This window comes from Mustela erminea, chromosome 3 (genome assembly GCF_009829155.1).
Source record: "Mustela erminea isolate mMusErm1 chromosome 3, mMusErm1.Pri, whole genome shotgun sequence".
NCBI lineage: Eukaryota > Metazoa > Chordata > Mammalia > Carnivora > Mustelidae > Mustela > Mustela erminea.
In genome coordinates this window covers 75,272,085-75,299,715 of record NC_045616.1, presented here as the reverse complement: position 1 = coordinate 75,299,715, position 27,631 = coordinate 75,272,085, and the positions used below count along the sequence as shown (strand labels likewise).

At 37.3% G+C, this 27,631-nt stretch overlaps 1 protein-coding gene across 3 annotated transcripts in view; it reads right to left on the bottom strand.

Moving 5' to 3' along the window:
* PDE4D (phosphodiesterase 4D) overlaps positions 1-27,631 on the bottom strand; it is a 1,483,850-nt gene that overhangs the window by 1,115,420 nt on the left and 340,799 nt on the right. The gene's annotated exons all lie outside the window — the stretch shown is intronic.

Here is a 27,631-nt window from a genome sequence, read left to right as displayed (position 1 = left end):
AAATACCTTGACTACAGAGGGAACAAAATACTAAACATAAAAAACTGAAAGCAGGTTCACAAAATGATTTAGTTAAGAGGATCTTATGGTCAAGGAAGATGTAACAGAAATTTGGGCTCAATTAGACCATGCTAGGATTCCCAAGGAAATGGAGGAGGATATAAGCTGAACTTGGGGCCAGAACCCAGTCGTTAATTGAAGGTATCACTGGATCATGCACAGGCTGGTATTCCAGAAGGTTGTTCAATCAAGCCCTGACACAGGACTTCTCTTTTTTTCAGTTTGCAATCAGAAATGGGCAGTGACTGGAGCAAGATGTGGGTGACTCACACACAAAAAACTAACCAAACACCCCAGAGCTATCCAAGATGTACCAGAGTTAAAAACAAAAGCTTGTAAAGAGGAGTGTTGTCCTGGTTGGGGGTTGGGGGGCAGTTTCCACTGGGCATGACATCTTCAGGCCAACTTTGATGACTATCTTGCCAACTCCACTGTCCTTGGCTTTTCTGATCTCTCACCAGAAATAATCCATAAGCCTTTTGCTAACCAATATCCCTCCTTATGCTCCTCTCCCTTGAGACATTAGAGACCTCTTCATGCCACCACTTCTTCTGTGAACCCACTCCAGAGTAGAACAGGCCCCACAGCCTTACATATGTATAGTTAATACGCAATAGTACTTAATAATATAGCTGAACCTCATGCAACATAATGATTAAAAAGAAGAAAAAAGAAAGAAAAATATTATTTTTTCTCAGCATACTCCCAACAACTTTTGTTGTTGTGCTTCTTATTACTGGCTATGCCTTCATTCCCCTTCTGTGTGTGTGTGTGTGTGTGTGTGTATAAAAGAATATATATATATATATAAGACTTCTCAACATGGAGGACTGTTAATCTTCAAAAACAGCTTAAATAGCTATCATTTCAGCATCTTATGCAACTGAAAGGAAGTGAATTTGTTTGTTAAGTTTGGGAAGGAAAAAGAAAAACCTTAAGATTGCTAGAAAACATGGATGAAATTATTCATCATCTTGAAATAGAAAAGGCTTGCTAAGCAGAATACAAAAATGAGGAAGCTATAAAAGAAAAGATCAATTACCTTTTTACAACCCAAAAGGTATACTTCTACTGCTTATTAATTTTATCATAGATTTATATAATATTTAGGGGAAAAAATTTTATATGAATTAGCTCAGCTCTTTTCAGCTGAAATATTTCATTTCCATCCTAATCCCTCTTCCCTTAAAAAAAAAAAACACAAGGAATTCTTTACTGAGGTTAGTTTCTGAGTCTGTCTATGTGATAGAAAAGGGAAAAGCTGAATTAAGGTAAGAAATAAAGAAATGGGGGCACCTGGGTGGCTCAGTTAAGCATCTGCTTTCAGCTCGTCATGATCCCAGGGTCCTAGGATTGAGCCCTGCACTGGCTCCCTGCTCAGCGGGGAGTCTAGAGTCTGTTTCTCCCTCTACCCCACACCCAGCTCTCTCTCTGTGTCTTTCTCTCTCTAAACTAAATAAATAAAGTCTTTGAAAAGGAAAGAAAGAAAACAGAGAAGGAAAGAAGAAAGGATGGAAGAACAGGAGAGACAAATGAGGCAGTTCTCTAATTCTACCTTTTTTGATCCATTCATTAATCCACCAGTTAAGGAAAATACATTGTTTTCATTGAGTCCCCATTAGATCAGACATACCTGTGTTGAGGGGGATAAAACATAAAAACTTTCCAAATCCAAATGAATTACTTTGTTATTATCATCCTGCTATTCCCCTCATAAATGTATAAACAGATTCTGAAAATTGAAAGAAGACAGTGGCAAGATAAAATAAGCTCTGTCGTGAACTTCCATTCCTCTGGATTGGGGCACAATTTCGAATCGCTTAACTTTTTTGTGGACAAATTACTTGTAATTTTCACTATCCTATAGAAAGAATGATAAACCCAATTTCACATTAGTTTTACAGAAAACTGTTCAGAGTTTCCACTCTATCCTGGGTTTTTTTTTTCCCCCTTTCTCCTGTGCTTTCATCTTATAAAGTACACTGACTGATTTTTTTCAAAGAGTCTGATATGGGTGAAAGTTCATAAAAAATTTAAAATTTCAGAAGAAAGAAAGATTAAGTAGCACTGTGGGGAAAGGAAATCTGTTTTTATTATACAGCCATTATAGGTGGGATGGTGTTGGACATGTTGATGTACCTTAACTCTTTTTGTTTTCATAACAATCATATGATGGACTTATTATAATCTCTATTATTTTGGATAAGTCAAGTAGGACTCAGCTTAGTGAAGTCATGGCCAGTAATTGAAAGTCTGGCCTTTGAACCCTGGTCTGAGGGTTCAAATTCCCAGGATTGAGAGGGGAAGGGAGCAAATTAAAAAGGGGAACACAGAGTAAACAGATCCCAGGGTTTAGATTAAAAGTCTTCAGTTCAAATGCCTCCCCATTACCTGGTAAAAGTGCTTTCCTATCTGGAGAAGACGATAATAACACAGCCTAATTTACAAGGTTATTATGAGTCTCAGATAAGGTAATATTTGTGAAAATCACTCTGTAAACTGAAAAGCACCAACAAATTTGGTGTATAGCAATTATCACCGTGAGGTCTCTGTAAACACACACACACACACACACACACACACACACACACACACACAAGAACTTGATAAGAATTAAAATGCTCCAGAAAAACTATGCAGAGAAACACAGAGGGAGACAAAGATGTTCTGTAACAACATAATAGATAAAATAACAGAAGAGAGCATCTTACTAAATTACAATAAACTGTTTACAGAATTCTGAGAATACATTTATCTCTGACTCTTTAGTTTCTTGTATTTGGTAATGGAAATAACAAAGGAAAATATTAAGTAGTTTGATTTTAAAGGGGAGAGGAAACTAGGAAGGCTTAAGTGGAAATAGAAAGCCATGAAAGATAGAAAGCACAGTAATCTAATCATGGAAATGTTTTCAAGTTGTGGAATCAAAATATGTATCTGGCAACACATTTCGGGGTCATGATTGCTGACATTAACTATTTTCTAGTTGCTGCAAAATCATGTTACCTTCAGAAGTTAAACAAGAGGGGAATTTGGAGCAAAGAATAGGCCATCCCTGGAAGACGAAATTGACATCTTCAGGGGTGGAAGTGTATATCGCTGGATGGAAAGGCTAAGCAAAAGCAATATTATAAAAATCAAACTCTGTTGTTCCTTTCTAAAGACCAGGTAATAAATTATACAAAGTAATAGCAACTGTTGCAGAACAACAGCAACAACAACAACAACAACAAAACCCTGTTTTGTTTTTTCAAGTTTTTCTTTAAATTCCAGTCAACAGTGTTTTGTTAGTTTTATGTATAGAATTTAGTGATTCAGCATTTGCATATAACACCCAGTGCTCATCACAAGAAGTGCCCTCATGAATGCCAGTCACCTACTTCAACCATCTCTCCATGCTCCTCCTCTCTGATAACCATCAGTGTGTTCTCTACTATTAAGTGTCTGTTTCTTCACTTGCTTCTCTTCTTTTTCTCCCTGTTTTCATCTGTTTTGTTTCTTAAGTTCCACATGAGTGAGATCATAAGGTATTTGTCTTTCTCTGACTGACTTATTTCGCTTAGCATAATACTCTCTAGCTCCATGCACATCATTGCTAATGGCAAGATTTCATACTTTTTTTATGGATGAATAATATTCCATTGTATATATGTATGTGTGTGTGTGTGTGTGTGTGTGTGTGTGTGTGTGTATCTCCCACATCTTTAACCATTCACCAGTTGATGGATATTTGGGCTCTTTCCATAAATTGGCTATTATTGATAATGCTGCTATAAACATTGGGGTCCCCATTTCCCTTCAAATCACTATTTTTGTATCTTTTAGGTACACACATAGTAGTGTAATTGCTAGATCATAGAATAGTTCTAATTTTAATTTTTTGAGGAACCTCCATTTGAGAGTGGCTGCACAGTTTGCATTCCCACCAATAGTGCAAAAGGGTTCCCTTTCTCCACATCCTCACCAACACCTGCTGTTTCCTGTGTTGTTCATTTTAGCCATTCTCACTGGTGTGAGGTAATATCTCATTGTAGTCTTGATTTGTATTTCCCTGATGATGAGTGATGTTGAGCATCTTTTCATGTGTCTGTTAGCCATCTGTTAGAGATGTCTTCTGTGGAGAAATGTCTGTTCATGTCTTCTGCCCAGTTTTTAAATGGATTTTTTTTTTCAGGATGTTGAGTTTGGTAAATCCTTTATAGATTTTAGATATTAGCCCTTTATCAACTATGTCAGTTGCAGCTATCTTCTCTCATTCTACAGGTTGCCTTTTTGTTTTACTGATTGCTTCCTTCCCTTGTGTAGAAGATTTTTATTTTGATGTAGTCCCAATGGTTTATTTTTGCTTTTGTTTTCCTTGCCTCTGAAGATGTATCTAGTAGGAAGTTTTTATGGCTGATGTCAAAGAGGTTGTGTTTTCCTCTAAAATTTTGATGGTTTCCTGCCTCACATTTAGGTCTTTCATCCATTTTGAACTTATTTTTGTGTATGGTGTAAGAAAGTAGTCCAGTTCCATTCTTTTGCCTGTGGCTGTCCTGTTTTCCCAGCACCATTTGTTGAAGACACTATTCTTTTTCTTTTCTTTTCTTTTCTTTTTTTTTTTTTAAGATTTTATTTATTTATTTGACAGGCAGAGATCACAAGTAGGCAGAGAGGCAGGCAGAGAGAGAGGAGGAAGCAGGCTCCCTGCGGAGCAGAGAGCCCGATGCGGGGCTTGATCCCAGGACCCTGGGATCATGACCTGAGCCGAAGGCAGAGGCTTTAACCCACTGAGCCACCCAGGTGCCCCCACTATTCTTTTTCTATTGGATATTCTTTCCTACTTGATTGAAGATTAGTTGGTCATGTAGATGTGGGTCCATTTCTGGGTTTTCTATTCTGTTCAATTGATCTATGTGTCTGTTTTTGTGCTAGTGCCATACTGTCTAGATCACTAAAGTTGTGAAATAGAGCTTGAAGTCTGGAATTGTGATGCTTCCAGCTTTGCTTTTCCTTTTCAAGATTGCTAGCAACAATGTCTACAATAGCCAAACTATGAAAAGGACTTAGGTGTCCATCAACAGAGGAATGGATAAAGAAGATGTGGTATATATATATACAATGGTATACTATGTAGCCATCAAAAGATGAAATCCTGACACTTGCAATGACATGGATGAAACTAGAGGGTATTATGCTAAGTGAAATAAGTCAGTCAGAGAAAGACAATTATCATATGATCTCTCTGATATGAGGAATTTGAGAGGCAGGCCGGTGGGTCATGGGGGTAGGAGGGAAAAAAAATGAAACAAGATGGGACCGGGGAGGGAGACAAACCATAAGAGACTCTTAATCTTAGGAAGCAAATTGAGGGTTTCTGGGGAGTAGTGGAAGAGTGATAGAGTGGTTGAGTGATGGACATTGGGGAGGGTATGTGCTATGGTGAATGCTATGAGTTGTGTAAGACTGATGATACACAGACCTGTACCCTTGAAGCAAATAATACATTATAAGTTAATTTAAAAAAAAAAGAAAAGGAAAGAAAAGAGAAAGGAAAGGAAAAGAAAAGATTGCTTTGGCTATTTGGAATTTTTGTGATTACATACAAATTTTAGGATTGAAAATTCCCTATATTTTAAATAGATACATTTGATTCCTGAAATTATATTGTGCAGAATATGTTAAGAGAAACCTTTTGCGATGTAGACTGTGGTTGATCTGGGTTGGAAGGAAGGGTTAAATCATCTAATAAGTAATTTAAATAAAAGCTCTTACTCTTCCAAAACTCACATGTGCTTTATATATCTCTTTCCCAAAAAGGATGAAAACCTGTTTAGCCACTTAAACAAATCCAGTGAACGATCACACTCTAAGTAGAAATGAAGCAGTTGGGAAAACATGTTCAAGAGGTCACATGGTCAGTATGGCCAATTGCCTTGGAGGAATTGCTATTTGCATAGGTGCCATCTTACAATCCACTTAAAGTTATAAGACAAGAAAACGGTTAATTTAATTCTTTCTACTTCTGCATCTGGATAGCAAGCCTGAAACCTACTTGTGATCCAGATGTGTACATGTAACTTCAAGTTTTTAAAATACCTTGACTATTAAATTTTACTATTAAAACCTACCTAGAATTTTTGTCATTTTCCTCATATTCTATGATTTATTTTAAATATTTGTGTTTTGGGTATTGTAGGTATAAATACCAGCTCCCTTTTATACCTCAGTTAGCTCAACCATCAAATACAGATAATAACAGTACTATATTGTGGAATAATTTTGAGGATTAAATGAGTATATATAAAGTGTTGAGTACTGGCACTCAAATACTGGTAATATTGGTAATAAAATATTATACAAATAAAATATTATATAACCAAATTATTTTACAAGATAAAATAACCAGATAACCAAAGGGTATTCAGAGCCCTCGCCAGTATTTCTGGGCACAACCAAAGGATAAGTACTTCCGTGTGCCTCAGTGATGCTTGTCACAGCTCCCTCTGAAAAACTGCCCCGGGTCTTACTGCCCCCTGCTCCTTTCTTCCCACCCTTGTCTCAAGCATGAGTTCAGCCCTTCTCTTCTTCCTCATACCCTAGGACAAAACTGTTACAATATTGTTGTCATTACAGAAGATTTAAAGAAAAGTCTGAGGGGGTGCCTGGATGGCTCAACTGGTTATGCATCTACCTTTCGCTCAGTCATGATCCCAGGGTCTTCAGATGGAGCCCCATGTAGGGCTCCCTGCTCAGCGGGGAGCCTGCTTCTCCTTCTCCCTCTGCTATTTCCCCACCTGTACTCTCTCTCTTTCTCTCTCAAATAAGTAAATAAACTCCTTAAGAAAAATAAAATAAAGAAAAGTTGGAGAATAAAGCAAGACAAACAACACAAAGCCTATCACCTCAGCACAATAATCTTCCCTCACCCACTGGGATATGTTCTGACAGCCCAGTAGAAGCCTGAACCACAGATAGCACCAAACCCTATATATACTATGTTTTTTCCTATACATGCATACCTATGATAAAGTTTAATTTATAAATTTGGTATACTAAGAGATCAACAATAATAAAATACTACAATTATAATGTTATAAGGTAATAAAAATTATGTGAATGTGGTCTCTCTCAATCTCAAAATATCCCATTATACTGTACACACAGTTTTTCTTGTGAAGATGTGAGATTATAAAAGGTTTATATGATGAAATGAAGGAGATGAATGATGTGGCATTGTGACATATAGCATTAGGCTACTATTGACTTTCTGACAATACATCAGAAGGAGGTCTGTCTGCTTCTGGGCCAGAGAAAACAAAACTGTGGGTAAGGGAGGGCTACTGGACTCCTAACATGGCTGTAAAAGGCCACTGCCGATATGGGGACAACTGGTAGTCCCTTCTCCTGAAGCCCCCTACTGTCCAATGGCTCTGTCCCTGAGGAGGCTTTCAAACATCTGTTCATTTCCCAGAGTCCTCTAGGACACTACCCAGACTGTGTCTCCTCCAAGTAGAGAAAGGGCAAATTAAAAAATTCTAATACTTTCTTATACAAAATAGTTTATCTTCCTTGTAAATAACCTCACATTCTAACTAGTCTGAGGGTACCATTCACAATTAAAATGACTTCCTAAACAAAAAATTCCATTTGCTGTCACAGGAAAGAATGCAAAACATCTGGATTTACAATACATTGTTGTCCAACTGTATATTTAGCTATAATACAGAATCTAATTGATGTGCCACAATTTATTTTCAGTAGGTACATGGGGGAAAGATGCATTAGCACATGAATGATGCCTCCAGTTACACAATTACAGATGTGAGGCTCAGAAGCATCGTGATCAGAATAAGGAATGTGGAGTCAAAGGACCTGGAAGTACATCTAGACTTCTCCATTATTAGCTGTGTAGTCTTACTACCTCAGTTAGACTCACTATTGCTGATTTTCAATCTCTGTAAAATGAGGAGCTGCCTACCTAAAAACTCTAAGTTTATGTGACAGGAAAAAAAAAAAATCAACAAGAAAATGTTGGGATGGAATACTGAAACTTAATTGCCTTTTGCAATTATAAATTATTAGTCACATTAGCATACGTCTTAGCTCTTAATTTCATTTGATACCTTGTATAAAAATCTAACATTTCACTCAATCCATTCCTATACAGGATCACTGATATGTAATCAGTCTCTGCTATAATTATTCTTTTAAAAAAATCAAGAGCGATGATTGATGGCTGTAATGGAAATTATACACATACACACACAAATGCAGACACCTAAGATCAGCTTCTGCTTTTGATGTGAATTCAGTTTTAAAGAGCCAGCTTAAATTCTCATCCAAAGCAATCATGAAAAGATAAAGATGCAAAGCAAGACTTAGAAAACTAGTAGGAAAAAATAAGAGTTGCCATAGAAATAGATAATATAAAAAATGTCAGTAGCTTCCATATCCCACACTTACCTAATGTTACTAGTCCTCACTACTTCACTTTATTTTGATGTGACCCAGCTTGGTAAGGAAAAATACAGTGATCCCCAAGTAGTAGAACTGGGATGAGGAGGGCTGGAAGAGATGCAGCATACTGACACATGCAATAATACTTATTAGTTCTTTAGATGATGGGAGGGATTATTAATGAGTGGGTTGGGAAGGGTTCTCAGGGCTCCAGCTTCAGTCACTGGATTAAGAGCTGGAGCAGCAAACATAAGAGAGAACTGAGAAACAAAAGCATGTTTAGAGAAGAGAAAGGATGGTGGATGAGTCTAGTTTGGGAAATGTCATGTGGATGTAATGTATGTCCAACCTACAAGTGAATACAGTTCCGAGACTAAACTCAGAAGTCTGAACTAATATAGAGATTCTGAAACAATCAAACAGAAGACATTTAAGACAGAAATAGAGATAAGATTATCTTAGAACATCATGTGGACCAATGACAGAACCTTGGGGAACAGCACTATTTAAAGGACATACAGATCAGAAAGAAAATAGAGAAATAACCATTAGAAAAAAGGAATACCAGAATTATTTAAAGGGACACACATGGGGGGTGCCTGGGTGGTTTAGTGGGTTGGGCCCCTGCCTTTGGCTTGGGTCATAGTCTCAGGGTCCTAAGATCGAGCCCCGCATCCAGCTCTCTCCTCAGTGGAGCCTGCTTCCCCCTCTCTCTCTGCCTGCCTCTCTGCCTACTTGTGATCTCTCTGTCAAAAAAACAAATTAAAAAATCTTAAAAAAATTAAAAAAAGAGACACACGTAGCCTTCAGTGTCTAAAACAACTGGAACATCTTTCACAGACAAAGTAAAAAGGAAAGATCAAAAAGAGAAGCGAATTTCCATTTGAGCATGTCGGGGAGAGAAGATAAGGACCTCAGTTCTCTACAGAAATAGAGGCGCTGGTCTTCAGTGACCATCTTCCTCCTCTCAGACATAAGAAGGTAAGCAAAAAATACAAAAGCTTATGTGCATGACACTTTGGAGAAAAGAAAGAGGGCAGGAGGCTGAAATAGTTTTCTCTTAGGAAGTAGTTTTACTTTATGTTTTAATTATTTCTTCTCGGGTATAGAATTCTGGGTTAAGAGGTTTTTCATTTGTTTTTTGTTTTTTGTTTTTTTTCTCTTTCAGTACTTTAGGGGTATCATTCCTTTGTCTTCTTTCTTATAAATATTCTGGAGATGTCTGCTATAATTCTTATCCTTGTGCCTTTGTAGGTAAACAGTTTTATTTATTTATTTTTTTCCTCTGATTGCCTTCAAGATTTTCTGTCCTTGATTTTTAGTTCCTTTGATATACCTCTGTGTGTGTGTGTGTGTGTGTGTGTGTGTGTGTGTTTTGCTATATACCTGGCTTTGTGAACTCCAAGCTTTTGAGTCTATGATTTGGTATCTATCATTAATTTTGGAAAACCCTCAGTCATTATTTCTTCAAATGTTTCTCCTGCCCCATTTTCTTCTTCTGTGATTTCAATTATTCACACGCTATACCATTAACTATTGTACTACAACTTTGAGATACTCTGCTATGCACTTGCATGTCTGCCCACTCCTATCAGCCCCTTCTCTTTCTCTCATTTTCTCTCACTTTTTTTCTTTTTGTATTCCAGTTTGAGTAATTTCTGATTTATCTTCAAGCTCACTAATTCTTTCCTGAGCTGTGTCAAACCCTAATGAGCTCAAACACACTCTTCATCTCTGTTACTGTGTTTTTGTTTTTGTTTCTTTATTTCTAGGACTTCCATTTGACTCTTTGTTATAATTTCCATCCCTCTGCTGAAATTACCTGATTCCACATGCTGTCAGTCTTTTTCATTAGAGATTTTTAACACAAATTATAATTACTTTAAATTCCTTGTCTGAGAATTCCAACATTTGTTCCATATCTGAGATGATTCTGTTTATTGTTTTGTTTCTTTGGAGTATTTTTCTTGCCTTTTCATATGAGTCAATTTTTTGCTGAAAACTGGATATCTTGTATAGGACAGCAGATACTGAGGTAAATATGTGTTTGTGCTTTAAGTGAGCATGCCTTTCCATCCGCTAGGCCTTTAGCACAGGACTCTGAATTAATCTAGCCAGAAACTGGACTATATTTGAGGGCTTTTGTTATGATTAATCACAGTGTACCACAGGTTTTTCTAATGATATCACGTGGTTAGGTTGTGGAATGACTTCCCAGGGGTTGTTTTCTTTTTTTCTTTTTTTTTTTTTTTTAAGATTTTATTTATTTATCTGACAGAAAGAGATCACAAGTAGGCAGAGAGGCAGGCAGAGAGAGAGGGGGAAGCAGGCTCCCCGCTGAGCAGAGAGCCTGATGCGGGGCTCGATCTCAGGACCCTGAGATCATGACCTGAGCTGAAGGCAGAGACTTAACTCACTGAGCCACCCAGGTGCCACCCCAGGGGTTGTTTTCTTAATAGCTGCCCCACCCTCAGTTATGGGTCCTCCCTCCTCAGACTCTCTGTCTCTTGACACTCTTGCCGCCATCTTCCATTGTTAATTTTAGTGCCTGCTGGGATGCTTCTGGGGACTCAGAGAGAAATAAGTATTACTTGATGTTCTGATTTAGCCTCAGTCTGAGGAAGGCACCGTATGCCTAGGTGCCATAACTGCTCCTGCCCATCCTCCAACTATAGTGCTAGTCCTGGCACATATTCTTACCTCGCTCCGAAGGAGAGAATTTGTTTTTCCCCTGTTACCTTCCTCATCAGTGGATTTACCCAGCGCCCTAATTCAGCAGTTCTTCTTGTTGCTTTTGCCTTTGCAGATTAACTCTTTTATCCCACTATGGAGATTGGTCTACTTTCAATTTGCTTTTAAGATTTTATTTGTTTATTTGACAGAGAGAGGGAGAGCACACAAGCAGGGGTAGGCAGAAGGAGCAACCGGTTCCCTGATGAGCAAGGAGCCCAACTCGGAACTCCATCCCAGTGTCCTGGGTTCATGACCAGAGCCAAAGGCAGGCGCTAAACCAAATGAGCCCTACTTTCAACTGTGGCTGCTGTTGTCCTCCTCAAACTTTCCAGTTAGCACCTAGTGGGGTCTGTGGAGGAAAAATCCAATAAAGGATCCCTCTGCTATTTATGCAACCTCCAGTGTGTCCACACACTCATGCTAGCTCACACTCAGCTTCTAGCAATCCATTCAAAGTTTTAGCTCAATCTCCTTCCTGGTTTATATGGCATCTGGTGATGTCTGCCTAATGCAAGCAAATGATGGCATCCTCTTTCTCCTTCTTGACAAGTGTCTCTCTTCCTATATTTGGGGCTCGCTGACTGTCTCACAACCTCGATTCTCCGATGGATTTTTTTTTTTTTTTAAGAGTCATGAATGTGTCATTTCTTCAGCTGTATCTTTGGGGAAGGAGGGAGTACCACACTTTGAAGCTCTGTACATCTCTGAGCTTAAAGCAGAAGCTAGACAGTTCCCTCTAGAATTTCCCAATATTCTAAAATTAAGACATGGAGGTTATCTTATGGGGGTAACACAAGGGAGAGGATGTGGTGAAAATGGTGACAGTTTAGATGCACTGAAGTTGCAGTGCCTCTGAATTTGTTCATTGCAACAAAGTACTCTTGGCTGAGAAGTGACACTAATATGTTTTAAGGCCTTCAAGGAAGAAGCTGAGAGAAAGTGCAACAAGTAGTCCCCTAAAGAAAAAGGTTTTGGTCCAGCTCTGAAGGAAGTTGGCTTCTTTGGTAAGACAAAGGCCAGGCTAAAATCCTTGGCTAGATGTATATTCCAGTTAAATTGTTCTGAAGGAAACTGTAGAATGAGTTTTCATGTGGAGAGAGTTGTACCTTTATAAATTTTTATGTTTACACTTACACATGGAACAAGGAGTTCCTCCTGGGTCTCAGTGGAGTCCAGAGCCTGGATACCAGGTAGGATACAAGAAGAAAGAAAAAAAAAGGCATTTCATGTGGGAGATACACAAAGCAACTAAGAGGTATGTCACTGACTAGGGAGTAAGGACTTGGTAAGAGGTTGTTTCTGTAAATGTTAGGAATGATCATTTCTTAATATTTGGTTATAAGTGTTTTCTTTCCTGCACTGTTGTTTCCTCCCATTATGTCCAGCCCTCAGTGAAGTCTGGTTACATGAAACAGCATGGAACTGGTCATGCTTCACAGAAGGAAGGGAGAAACTATAGTGTCCATCCTCGGACCCAACAGTTCAGAGGCCTCTTTGCTAATAGAGAAAAGACAGGCTTGATGTCACTACAGGTGACTTGCAGGGGTCAAAATGGTGGCTGTGAGCAGAGAGCTGGGCAAAGCTGCTCTCATTAGAATACAAAATAAAAAGATTGAGATTACTTTAAAGCAGAGCCACTCCGAATATTATAACGTTCTTTTTACCTCTCCATTGGCAACACGGGTGAGAGGATTAATGTTTAAGGCAGAAATAATTTTAAAATAATTGTTTCAATTCTCAGGAAAGTGAATCTTTTTTATTCCATCTATTCTTAAAGATGACAGATGTCCAACAGAGATAGTGTTTTTGTATAGTTGGCAGATGCTTAATGAGCTTAATTCATTAATCGGGATCATGTTTATGTTTGGATGGAAAGGGTAGGCAGAATCTATACTTTGACTATAAGCATCATAATGTAAAAAACATTTATTGAGCCTGTTCTGATATATATATATATATACATACACACACACACACACACACACACACACACACACATATATATGAAATATAGTCCTAATCTTAGCATTGAAAGAAATCTTCCCATTTATTTAATCTACTCCCTTCATTTGACAAATCAGTAAAACATAGACCAGAAAGGTAACTCACTCAAGGTCACATAATGGTAAGAATTTATTAAATGAAAGTGCAGGATAATTGAATTAATGATATGTATTACTTCAATGAAAGTATGTAACTTTGGTTTCAAATGAGCAGATACCAATTAAAATATCTATTAATCTTCCTCATCCATGTCTGTATGTGCAGGCACTTATGCCTATAGGTCTCTATATTTATGACTATATATACATTACAAACACATTTATAAATATAATAGCAGTAAATTAAGAATCATAAATTAAGATATTCAAGTTTCTTATAAGTCACAGAATAGTATTTAGAACAATATCCATTTGAAGAACCATAAAATTTGATCAGAACTTAGAAAGATCTCATTGTAAGACCATCTCATAATTGCCTCAGAAAAGACTGCCCCAACCTATCAGAGAGTTATCACTTACATCTGTTCTTAATAGACAACAATACTACCCAGGGGAGGACACACATCTCTGACCATTTTGCCAATCATTTCAATTGCTTTGGCCGAGGGAATACATGTTCTGAGTCCCTGCGTGAACAAATGGGAGGGGAAAAAAATCTTTCACTTCTTAAGTTTTGATATGCATACATATTAGGGAGTTATCTTTTTCTCACTCCCTTGTATAAATCGAATACTCCTTCAGAGACTACTGCTTCTGAGCAATGCCCAGGTCTCTCTTGAAAGGATTCATATTGTTTAAATGCAACCTCGCTGCTAAATTAATGCTAGGTAATGGCTCCTTCTAGAAATATACAAAATGGTGATTATTATATAAAAGTAGTATTTTAAAGCACATGCAGTAAGCAGAGATGAAGGGCCTCTAAAGCTTGTATCTTTTGTTTTCAATGGGTTTGTAGCAAACATAGTTTTCATTGTGGCACTATGGTGTTGTCATGGTTTTCAGTAGCTATGATACATTTGGTTTTTAATGTTCAGTGATCCAGATTCTCTGAAGAGCTTAAGTCCTAACCTGGCTATGACTTGGTGGAGTGCTAACTCTCTGAACCTCTGGGGTACCATTGAGTGCACAGCTCTGTGGAGTAAGACTGCTGTCATGTGGTGATGTAACTGGTGAGAGCTTAATAAATATTGTTGACTGAATTAAAGTCAGGATGTTGAGAGCTATAAACATGTCCAAGTCATTGACACAGAAGCAATATTGCCAAAACAGAAGTCTAGACTGCTACAGTAGTAAAAACGGAAAGGGGAAGGACAGATACGACCCTGAGTCACAAGCGAAATGTCATAGTCCCAGACACTGTGTTGGAAATGGGGCTGTCCCTGTATTTCCACGTGTGTGGTATATGACCCAACCTAGGTGACAGAAGGTACTGGAAAGCAGGAGGGAAGGCGGGGGGGGGGGGCGGTGCTAACTATTTTATTTTTTTTAATTTTTTATTTTTTATAAACATGTATTTTTATCCCCAGGGGCGGTGCTAACTATTTAACAATTAATCTTTCTTGATCTTGGCATCATGGCTTTTAACATGCATAACTGAGGAGAACATGTTAATAGACAGAATGACCTTTTTCAACAATAACGGACAGAACGACCTTTTTCAACAATAAAAGTAAGGTTTTTCTACATTACTCTGTAGAAATTGATGGATCAATTCTGTTTAAAAATCCCTAAGACTTAAGTTGCTTGGTACATAAGCATATGATACAACTAAACACTGTACAACATTATTTTGCATTGTTTTTTGCTGGGTTGGTTTGACTTTTTGTTTATTTTTATTTTATAACATGCTTTTGATACTTCTTTCTCAATTTACCCTTGAAAAAGTCATTACAGATGTTGGGAGCCTTTGATAATAACCTAATTATTTAGAGTTTTCTTACCTTCCTTTCCTCTACCACAATGTATATACAGACTAGCAAATCCATGACTATAAGCCAGGACCTCAAAGACCATACCCTCCTGCCCATGAGAGCACTGATCTTGGGAAACCAAATAAACACAGCAAGAATTTTCATTGAAATCATTTCTAACATTTAAAACCTTTGATTGGGGCACCTGGGTGGCTCAGTCAGTTAAGCCTGTGCCTTCAGCTCAGGTCATGATCTCAGGGTCCTGGGATGGAGCCCCACATCAGGCTCTGTGCTCAGTGGGGAGCCTGCCTCCACCCCTCTCTCTCTGCCTGCCTGTCTGCCTGCTTCTGATCTCTCTCTCTGTGTCAAATAAATAAATAAATTCTTTTAAAAAATTAAAAAAATAAATAAAACCTTTGCTTATAGGTAGCCATCTCAATAATAAAAAGTGATACTTAACCATAATTTTAAAAATAGAGAATTGGTTATAGTTAAGTAGCCTTTAAAAGTATTTTTTTTTCTGAAACAAAATACTAATAATAGGAAACTCCACAATGTTCTTATGCTTTTCTTCATAATTCTACTTTGTTACAGAGCAATACTGTCTACAAGAATTGAATAGTTATTATCGATTCAACAAGACTCCTCTCTATTTTTATGTATCTTTGGTGTTTACATTTTAACTACAACATGTGCAATTATTTCTGGGACATAATCATTTGGAATTCAACTCCAACTTGAAATTGTCCAAAAATGAAATAGCAAACACATCATAATATCAAAAAAAAAAAAAAAGTGGAGGTTTTTCTAAGACAACAGTGTAATGATGGACTTTGGTCACTAAAACCATCATGTGATTGATTACAAAGGAAATGGTTGGTGATCAGACCTTATTCTTTCAGACTTTTCCTCCATACTCACAGTCATTTTGTTCTCAGCTATTCTGGACTATTGTTGATTATCTGAGAAAGATTCTTTTTAACTGCTGTAAAATAATCTATGTTTTTGCAACAATGAGCGTAATTGACAATTACGGCTCATTATTCACAGCTCAGAGTATCTGCCAAACAAGTTACCACAATGTGATGAAGACAAGTACACAGAGGTGGGAGAGGGACCAGACTTCAGATTCCCTGGCAAGAATTAAAGATTAAAGTGGGATAGACTTGGTTAGGATTAGGGTGGGGGAGGAGGATAAAGAGGAACAAAATTATTAAAAAATGTCATTTGGGGGTCAAAAATGTAATTTAGTTGTCAAATATATTCTCTAAAGGGAGAGGCCATAAGTATTTTACTCACTATTGGCTAGCCAGAGCCCAGCATAGCTCCTGACTCAGAGTAACCATTCAACAGACATTTGCTGAATTTTGTAAAGAGCACAAGCAGGAAAGCAAGAGTAATAATGAAAAGAAGGAAACCTCTAATACTACAGGTTGTTATTTCAGTTTGTGGCCAATAAAAACAAATGCAAGCATACTATGTGGTTTTGCTTTGTGCATTACACTTTTCAAAGCAGCTGTACATATAGTATCTCTTCTGACTTTCTTTGAACTCTGATGAGTCACCATGAGGAAAAGTCCAGTTTCCATATACTTAACTTTATCAGGATCCTAAGTTGTGACAACTTGTGTTTTTGAAGTTCCTTTGATTTATTTGAGAGAGACAGAGACAGACAGAGAGAGTGAGCACGTTTGGGGGAAGGGGCAGAGGGAAAGATCTCAAATAGACCCCGCACTGAGCACAAACAGCTTCCCCACCCCACCCCCACCCCATGCAGGTGGCAGGATCTCCTGACTCTGAGATCCTGACCTGAGCAAAAATGCTCAACTGACTGGGCCACCCAGGCCCCAGGTTGTGACAGCTTCTGCAGTCTTGTACTTAGATGGTGACTGATACAGTAGAGAAAGGAGGCCAGTCTGGGAAAGAAGCCATTATTTTTATTTTAACCATAAAATTACCAAAACAATCACTCTTGTAGAATAACTGTGAGGAGCAATAAATGTAGATACCTCAGCAATACCATACAAAATGTATCATCTTTCCCAAATTTCTTTCTGCTCTGCCCTTTCCAGGCAGGCACTAACGGAATAAAATGTTATAAATTGCTCAGCCTGGTCCATGAAAAGAGCAATTCCTTACCCAAATTGAGCAATATAAAGTATGGCTGGAAAAAAGGATTTTTTTAAAGAATAAGATAAATTTGGTTTACAAACTTTGGACAACATTTTTAAAGCCTTCTGGGCAAAGAGGCTGAGAGGCGTATTTCACCAGGTGGGCTCCCCGCTCTAGACTCAAAACTGAGGGCTCTAGACTCAAAACTGAGAGTCCATTAAGCTGGGCTTTCAACACAATATGCAAAGAATTTTCCAGATATACTGTACCCTTCAAACATTCAGGATTTGCTTCTGGTTTTGAATGAACACTAAACAACAATTCTGTCAAAAGAGAACAGGGAACTTCAATTAAAAGACATCTGGTGAGTGCCAATTTTATCCAAATGTAGAGCATCCAAAAGAATCTGAAGTCAAACAGAGGGCAATTTCATCAAGAAACTAACAAATCAAATTGAGCAAAAGAGATCTTGAATCTTTCCTACTGGTAGGAAGAAAATGATATGTGACACTAGCAGATCAAGAATTTAATGTAAGTGATGCCTGGGTGGCTCAGTGGGTTACACCTCTGCCTTCGGCTCTGGTCATGATCTCAGGGTTCTGGGATCGAGTCCCGCATGGGGTTCTCTGCTCGGTGGGGAGACTGCTTCCCCTCTCTCTGCCTGTCTGTCTATTTATGATCTCTCTCTCTCTCTCTGTCAAATAAATAAATAAAATCTTAAAAAAAAGAATTTAATGTAAAATACTGTAAGATACTTTAGAATTCAATGTATAAGAGAACTGATTAATGAAGAATTAAAATTTATCCTGTTCATTCTATCAGATGAGAAGATTTATAAACATTTATGAGTTTAGAAAATATCAACAGAGGTATTATAAGGAAAGTTACTTAAAATTCTTTTACTGGGGCACCTGGGTGGCTCAGTGGGTTAAAGCCTCTAACTTCCACTCGGGTTGTGATCACAGGACCCTGGGATCGACCCCGCATGGGGCTCTCTGCTCAGCAGGGAGCCTGCTTACCTTCTTCTCTCTTTGTTTGCCTCTCTGCCTACCTATGATCTCTGTCAAATAAGTAAATAAAATCTTTAAAAAAATTTTTTTTAACTTATCTTATTTAAATCAAATTAGTTAACATATAGTGTATCACTAGTTTCAGATGTGGAATTCAGTAATTCATCAGCTGCATATAACACCCAGTGCTTCATCACATCACATGCCCTCCTTAATGCCATCATCCAATTTCCCCATCCCTCTCCAGCAACCCTCAGTTTGTTTCCTGTGATTAAGAGACTCTTATACTTTGTCTCTCTCTCGATTTCATCTTATTTTATTTTTCCTTCCCTTCCCCTATGATCCTCTGTTTGGTTTCCTAAATTCCACGTATGAGTCAAAATATATGATGCTTATCTTTCTCTGTCTGACTTATTTCCTTTAACACAATACCCTCCAGTTCCATCCACAATGATGTAAATGGCAAGATTTTATCCTTTTTGATAGCTGAGTAACATTCCATTGTATTTATACACCATATCTTCTTTATCCATTCATCTGTTGATGGACATCTGGGCTCTTTTCATAGTTTGGCTATTGTGGACACTGCTGCTATAAACATTGGGGTACACGTGTGCCTTCAGATCACAATATCTCTATCCTTTAAATAAATACCTAGTAGAGCAGTTGCTGGGTCATAGGGAAGCTCTATTTTTAACTTCTTGAGGAAACTCCATATTGTTTTCCAGTTTTTAATAACCTCTGATTTAAAAATACACTGTAAGTATAGAAATCTGTACGTGTCTCTCTTTTTTGTCTGTACTTTCACTTCCCACTTTGGTCAGCATAAAAGCAAATGGTATTGGTTAAGGGACTAGAGATGGTTCAGATAATCAGGCTGAAAATCTGAAAACTTAGTTCAACTAGTAAATCCATCAACAGGACTAGGAAATTCAGAGATCTCTATTCAGAGATTGGATGTCCATAACAAGCAATATGTTAAAAGCAAAATAACAATAGGAAGGGAAAAGAAAACATTTTTTTTTTAAGATTTTATTTATTTATTTGACAGACGGAGTTCACAAGTAGGCAGAGAAGCAGGCGGAGAGAGAGGAGGAAGCAGGCTCCCCGCTGAGCAGAGAGCCCGGTGCAGGGCTCGATCCCAGGACCCTGAGATCATGACCTGAGCAGAAGGCAGAGGCTTTAATCCACTGAGCCACCTAGGCACCCAGAAAAGAAAACATTTTTAAGTAAAATTGAAATTAACCCTGAGATCTATGAAGAGATTATCAGAACCTCAAAAATCATCACTGAGTTTCCCTACCATAAAACCTAGAAAACAGAAAATGAAGAGGATGATGTTCACCAAGTCATTTTCAAGGTCATCCAAATGAGAGACTATGTGGCCTCTGGAATATCTGTCACCATCTTTCGAGCATAAATATCACAGTGACTTCTTAAAATCAGCCCATGAGGATACCAAACCCTAGGAATTTATCCATTCCTTATAAGTTGTCCAGTTTGTTGGCATATAGATTTTCATATCATTCTGACACAACTATTTGTTATTTCTGTAGTATCAATCATTACTACTCTTCCATTAGTGAATTTGTTTATTTGGACCCTTCTCTCTCCCCCTCTCTCTTATTATGAGTCTGGCTAGAGGTTTATCAATTTTGTTGATCTTTTCAAATAACCAGCTCATGGTTTCATTGATCTATTCACTGTTTTTGTTCTTCGTGGGTTAGTGTGTGTGTGTGTGTGTGTGTGTGTGTGTGTGTGTTTCTGTACCATTTATTTCTGCTCTAATCTTTATTATTTCCTTCCTTTTTCTGGGTTTGGGTTTTGTTTATTCTTCTTTTTCTAATTCAATTAGGTGTAAGGTTGAATTGTTTATTTGAGATTTTTCTTGCTTCTTGAGGGCAGCCTGTATTGCTATATACTTCCCTCTTAAAACCTCTTTTGCTGTAACCCAAAGGTTTTGGACCACTGTGTTTTCATTTTCATTTGTTTCACATACTTTTTGATTTCTTCTTTGATTTCCTGGGTGACCCATTCAATGCTGAATAACATGTTATTTAACCTTCATATATGCGTGCTCTTCCCAAAATTTCTCTTGTGGTTAATTTCTAGTTTCATATTATCTACCAAAACTAAGATAGGAAGAAATAGAAAATTGGAACAGACTGATTACCAGCATTGAAACTGAATATCTAACAAAACAAAACCTCCCAAAAAACAAAAGCCCAAGACCAAATGACTCTACAGGTGAATTCTACAAAACATTTAAAGACATTACCACGGGCGCCTGGGTGGCTCAGTGGGTTAAAGACGTTACCACCATTCTTCTCAAATTATTCCAAAACATGCAATGCAAAGAAGATGGAAAACTTCCAAATTTATTCTGTGAGGCCAGTATCACCCTAATAACAAAACCAGATAAGGATACCACGAAGAAACAGAACTATAGGCCAATATTTCTCATGAATACAGATGCAAAAATCCTCAACAAAATATTAGCAAAACAAATCCAACAATATGTTTTAAATAAATCATATACCACATCAAGTGGGATTTATTCCTGGGATGCAGGGGTGGATCAGTATTCACAAAACCATCAATATGACACATCACATTAATAAGAGAAAGGATAAAAACCATATATGGTTTTTGATAGACACAGAAAAAGCATTTGACAAAGTAAAACATCCATTCATTATAAAAAGTATCTGCAAATTAAGAGTAGAGGTGACATACCTCAACATAATCAAGGCCTTATATGAAAAGCCCAGAGCCAACATTACTCTTGGTGGCAAAGAACTGAGAGCATTTCCCCTAAGGTCAGAAACAAGACAATGTCCACTCACCACTTTTATTTAACATAGTACTAGAAGTCATAGCCAAAGCAATAAGGCAACATAAAGAAATAAAAGGCATCAAAACTGGTAAGGAAGAAGTAACTCTCTTACCATTCACAGATGACGTCATACGGAAAACCTAGAGACCCCACCGAAAACTATCAAAACTGATAAATGAATTTGGTAAATTCAGAAGGATACAAAATCAATGTATAGAAATCTGTTGCATTTCTATACACTACTAATGAAGCAGCAGAAAGTGAAATTAAGAAAGCAATTCCATCTATAATTCTATCAAAAACAATAAAATATCTAGGAATAAACTTAAGCAAAGAGATGAAAGACCTATACTATGCAAACTATAAACTATAAAAACTATAAACTATAAAACACCAATTAAAAAAAATTAAGGCAATGTAAAGAAACAGAAAAACATTCTATGCACATGGGTTGGAAGAACAAATATTGTTAAAATGTCTATACGGCCCAAAATAATCTACAGATTTAATGCAATCCCTATCAATATTTCACTGAAGAAATGCCAAGGAAAGTCTGAGTCATGGATGTGATGCTGGTACTGCTGTAAATGGTTCCTTTATCTTTGGGACCAGTGGATTGCGAAGAACCACTAGAGTTAACAGAGCATGCTAAAAGGCTGGGGTAGAGTCTTGACCACTGCAGCAAATTAAACTAATTAAAAGCAGAGTTCTTGCTAGAGCACTTTTCATAAGATTTTCTAACAGCTTCAAAAAGCATAATCATTATTAATTACTCTTCCTGTCCTAAATTGCTATACTATGTAGATAGAAGGGAAAAAAATCCTACATGTTTACAACTAAATGCTGTTCTAGAATAAAATTAGAAGACTTCATGAAAACATATTTGAGTTAGGAAAAGGCAAACTTTAAATAGAGAAATTAGTTGATCCATTATAATCCAGAATAGTAAACAAAAATAAGGCTTCCCTTCTACACAGGATTTTCCTGCTTTTAAACTTATGCTATATGAGTATATGCCCCATATACTCACCAAGCCTCATTGCACCAACCATGATTTTGAGATAGGATGGTTTTATAGTAAAACACTAAAATCTGTAACTGTTGTACAAAATAAGACTTGTTCAGTCCCATGAAAGCAGAAATCAGAGCAGCAAGAACTGTCCCCAGCTTCCACAGATGGGGAAGACCCCCTGGAAGGTAAGTACGGAGAGAATCCTGTTTATGCTCTGCCCTTTCGGCATGCGGACCAAGAACCAGCACCCAGAAAAAACAAATGTGACCTCAAATGCCCCAAGAGGTATAAAATTCCAAGAAGTCACAAGGACTTCAGATGAGACATGTGAAAATGAAATGTCAGTCCACTAGGAATACGAATAGGCCTGAAAACTTTAAAAAGAGGTACAGCATAAATATCACAAAATGTATGGGAGAATTTTCTACTGCAACATTTCTTGCTGGAAATAAACACTTCATGGAAAGGGTCTTCTGCCAGACCAAGGGTTTTCCTTTTCTTCCCTTTCCATTTGTAATTATTATTAAATCAGAAAATACAGGGTTTATAAAGAACCAGATGCTACCTAAGTGATCATCTGCTTTGTATTTTATGATATTTTAAATTTGTTTTTCCTTGAATGCCCTAATTTTTACAGAACTTCATCTGGACAACATGGTTTTCCCAACACTGGCATTTTACAGGCACTTAACATAGGTAAAAGCAGGTAAGAGACAGTCATTATTATTTTTAATCCCAGCTTTGACTACATTTTCAGAACCACAGAGAGGAAAGAACACAGGCTTTCTTGCTTACAAGTTATGGTAACCCCAGGGCAAAGCCAGAGATAGAACTCATTAGGTACCTTCAATGTACCAAGCAGTTATTGTCCTTTCCCCATTACCCATAACATTAGTGGAGTCAGTAATTTGTCAAATATTCCACAGTGGAGAGTTGAAAGAGCTAGATTTTGAACCCCATTCTGTGTGATTTTAAAGTTCACCTATTTTTTTTTTTTTCAACTAAACCAAGCCACCTTTCAGGCAAGTCATTTCATTTTCCTTGACCTACATCTCAGTTTCCCTATCAGCAAAATAAAAGGGCTGAGTTGGAAGATCTTTAAGTTCTCTTCCAACTATAAGAAACCATATAGCAGCAACTCCATAAAGTTAATAAGCCCTGTAAAATAGAGTGAAATCATTTTTCTGAGAGATAAATATTAATACCATGTATTCTAAAAACAAATGGTGTGGACAGTTGGAACAATTATGTAAGTAAGTAAAGAAAAGCTTAAAATATTTGCTTTTGATATTTTCACCTGATGTGCGATGTATTGTAGCACAGTTGCCCACTTCTTAAATTTGTGGACCTCTTTCATTGTCATAGATAAATTTATGAATCACAACAGCAAAATTTAAAATATTTCATATTTTAATAACATGATAAAAATGATAAGATTTTTAAATTTTGTCCATTTACTATAAAAGTTTACATGTAAATTCATCCTAATAATGTTTGACACTATTAACCCACTTAGACATTCAACTCATTTAGCCATTTTCAATTTAATAAGCAGTGTAAGTACTCTGATTTACTTTAAATTGATGTAGCTTATGTTATTTAACTTATTTTTAAGAAAATAATTATTAATAAATTTTAAAATTACATATTTTACTTGGTTCAGGAACAATATAAAACTATAGATCAAAACTAATCACACTGGGACACCTGGGTGGCTCAGTGGGTTAAAGCCTCTGCCTTCGGCTCGGGTCATGATCCCAGGGTCCTGGGATTGAGCCCCGCATTGGGCTCTCTGCTCAGCAGGGATCCTGCTTCCCTTTCTCTCTTTCTGCCTACCTCTCTGCCTACTTGTGATCTCTGTCAAATAAATAAATAAATCTTTTTAAAAAATCACATTATAGCATCAAAAATACTGACAAAGTAACACCTATTTTTATGAGCTGAATTTTGAAAGTTTCTCTTAAAGCCACTAATGGAAGTCCTGTTTTGTTTACACATGAGGAAATAAGAGAATATATCTAAGGCTGCTATGTCTTAGCACTTTTCCACACATAATATTTTACAGTAGTAAACAGTCCTTCTTTCCAGTAAATTAAAAACCAAAGGAGAAATAACTGTCACTGTATTTCCCCCTGTTCACCATATTCAGTTTCCAGAGATATATTGGGGATGCCACGTAAGACTTTTAAGCAGATAAAGGCAACTTGTAGATCTGCTGAAGGCAGCTTGGGGCTAACCTTGCAGGATTTTGTTTTTTAATTTCAATAATAATAATAATTTTTTTAATATATAATAATAATTTTATATATATATATGTATATATATATTAAAAAAGGGGGGAAGAAAAAGATGGCACAGAAGGGAATGCAATTCTACAAGTGCAAGCCCTCAAGCAGCAGCATATGACAAACCCCTTCTTTAAAGAGATATCCTTTCTATCACTGATACCACAGGCCAAATTACATAGTATGCCATCTTCAAGTAACAGTTGAGGCAATAAATGCAGAGGCATCACAATGAATCCCACTTAACATAACTATAGACCAACACTTCTCTACAAATTCTTTGTCTGATTGCCAATTAAATACAAGTTTTAACTTCATAGCTTAACAATTAAGGGTCATACACTGAAGTCAATACATACACCCAGCATTTCAGTCTGAGCTGTTTCATATACATAGAACTGAAATTAATTACAAGGTATGGCCTAACAAATGCTAGGAGAGATTTTTTTTGAAAGCAGTTTTTACAAATATTAAACTTATCTTCCACACTGAAGTCATCATACATACGGGGCAAAGTCAGAGCTTTTATATTTGAGTTTATTCTTCATTTAACTTTTAAAACACTACTATAGTTGAATATTAAAACAAAAACAATAGCAAGTAGTGAGCTATGATTATAGTCCTTCACTCATTCACTACTGCACATAAAATGCCAGCAGTGTTATTCACTGGCCCCATTAAGAGGTCTGACACTGAACACCACCCCTGGGATGATGTTCATCATCCTCATATGCTTCCCCTATTTTCTATATTGAATCAATAGTCGGTATATGTTTAATAATTAACTTGAGTTTCCCAGTCTATCTATTGTGTGAATTAAGGAAGATTGCTTTCCACCCTTCTATATCTTGAAACACTGCACATCTCCACAGCTGTGGACTCAGACTAACCCTCTCCCTATCCCCTCCTTTCCACCTCGGCAGAAGGACAGCATCCATTTTGTTAACTACAAGCCCAGGAGGCATTTTCCATACTTTCCTCTCCCCTAGATCCTACATCTAATACTTTTCCAAAAGCCCTATCTTTTTTTCATCCCCAAATATCTCTTAACTATGTTCAGTCTACCTCCCTACAGTTACCACCATGGATTCGTTATTCCAGGTTTTGTTCATGACCTTGAGGCTACCACTTTCCCTAACACTAAAGGATCAAGATGCATCAAGTTCACTCCGCCTGAAAGCCTCCTCTTTGCCTAAGTCACGGTTCAGATTACAGACGTCCCTAAGGATCCCCTTTTCTCAGGAACTCCTGGACTGACCTCCCTGACTGAGTCAAGTCATTCTGTTATATGTCATCACCGTGCTAGGACATTTCTCTCAACAGGTATCACGAGGTATTCCTTCCCTCGTTCCTTTACCACATAATTACCTATCATGTGAAAGAAACAGTGACAAATAAATAAGCAAAGCCTCTGTCTCAGGAAGTTTACATTCTAGGATGGAGAAAGAAGCCATTACATAGGAGGACGGGTGGAAGGTATTTGCCGTATGGAAGGAAATATGGTGGAGAATTACTGTTTTACAGCTATGTGTGTGATTCTTTGATGCATGTCTCTCTCGCACAGGAGACCCTAAAGACCACGCTTCACTTTTGTGAAGCCCCTGGGGACCACGCTTCGCTTTTGTACTATTCACATGAGTTGCTCCCATTTTTATCCACCACAACCACAAATTATGCACCCAGAGGAGCAAAATGTCACTTAAAGCAAAGGGTACTTTGTTTATATTTTGATAGCTAAAATTCTTCATGAATCCCTTCCAAATAGAGGAAGAATTCAGAGCATTAATCATTAAAAAGAATACTATGCCAGATTTTGAATGTGAGGAGAAAAATATAACCACTCTTTAAGTGCTCAGGGATAAATAATTGTCTAAAGATAATCTTTTTTTCCTCTCTTTTGTATGCCCGAAGTTTCACAGTGACACATACAATATACGTGGAGACATGCAGGGAGGAGCAGGGGCCATTTTAACATTTAGAATATTCTCTTTGGATTTTTAAATGTCATAATGCCTAAGATGAACGTTCTCAAATCCTAAACCAAATTAATTCTTAAAATTTTCCTCATCAAAAACAGGAAACACCTACTTCTAAGTGCATAATGTTGGACTTTGTTATAATAGAGACTTAAGAAGCACAGGATGACTTTTCCAGACCTGTGCAAGATGAACTTTTGGAACTCTAAGGTGACAATTTCTAACTAGGCAGAAAGTTTGGCTCTTTTCTCTGAGAAACAGCAATTTCCTGCCTAGAGTCATGTAATTAAGGAGAAGCACTTTCTTTATGCCAGTGGATTTTGGAGAAGCAGTGAAATGAGAGCTCTACTGTTTGCATTTAGATACACATAGGCAATTCAGATTCTCTTAATCTGGGAATTGTGAGCCTTTCCACCAAGATGAAAATTTCTGCATTAAGCAAATATAAATAGGAAATCTCCTAGCATCATTAAGTGCTCACAATTCCTTAAAGTCACGGCCCAGTTAATCATTTACTTTTAGAATGTTTTCCTCCAAGAACAGGGCAATGTTTAATAATATTTTTTTAAATATCCAAAATATTCTCTCCTTTGCCTTTACACATTTCTTTTCCTATCACATGGAAACATGGCAATGAAATTAAATGAAAGAAAGAAGCATTATATGAATGGTTTACTTTCATATTTAACTTAAAATTTAAAAAACTCAGTAACAGAAAGATGTGTGGGCAGTTGGCTCATTTGTATGCAAGTCACCTCCTATTACAATGAGCAACTATATGATGAACAAAGGAACTCCAGGCTCCAAGCCATAGCCCTTTCTTTTATCCAGTAATCCATACAACCAAACACACCAGGAAAACAAATAACTTCGACATTTCCTCAGAGTTTGTTCGATTTCTTCCGCTGGTTATTAAACACCGTCTGGACTCCAAGAACTGGCACACTTCTGGGTACATCCTCAAGTTTTAAGAAAACCTACTGAGCACACTATCCTTCCCTCTCCACAGGCATTGCTCACCCTGAAAAGCCCGATAGTAATTCCGCAGAAAGAATCAGAGATGGCCTTGGGCCATCACAAAAGAATCACGGGTTATAACACAAAGAGTTCTCATATTAGAGAAATGTGTTTGCATTTGTGGTTTTTCTGATGTCTTCAAATGAATGTTCCTACGTCACAACTGCATCTGTTTGGATGCCTTTTTTCCCTTTGGGTAAATGAACAAAGGGACATGTTCTTAGAGCTTGCCTCATAG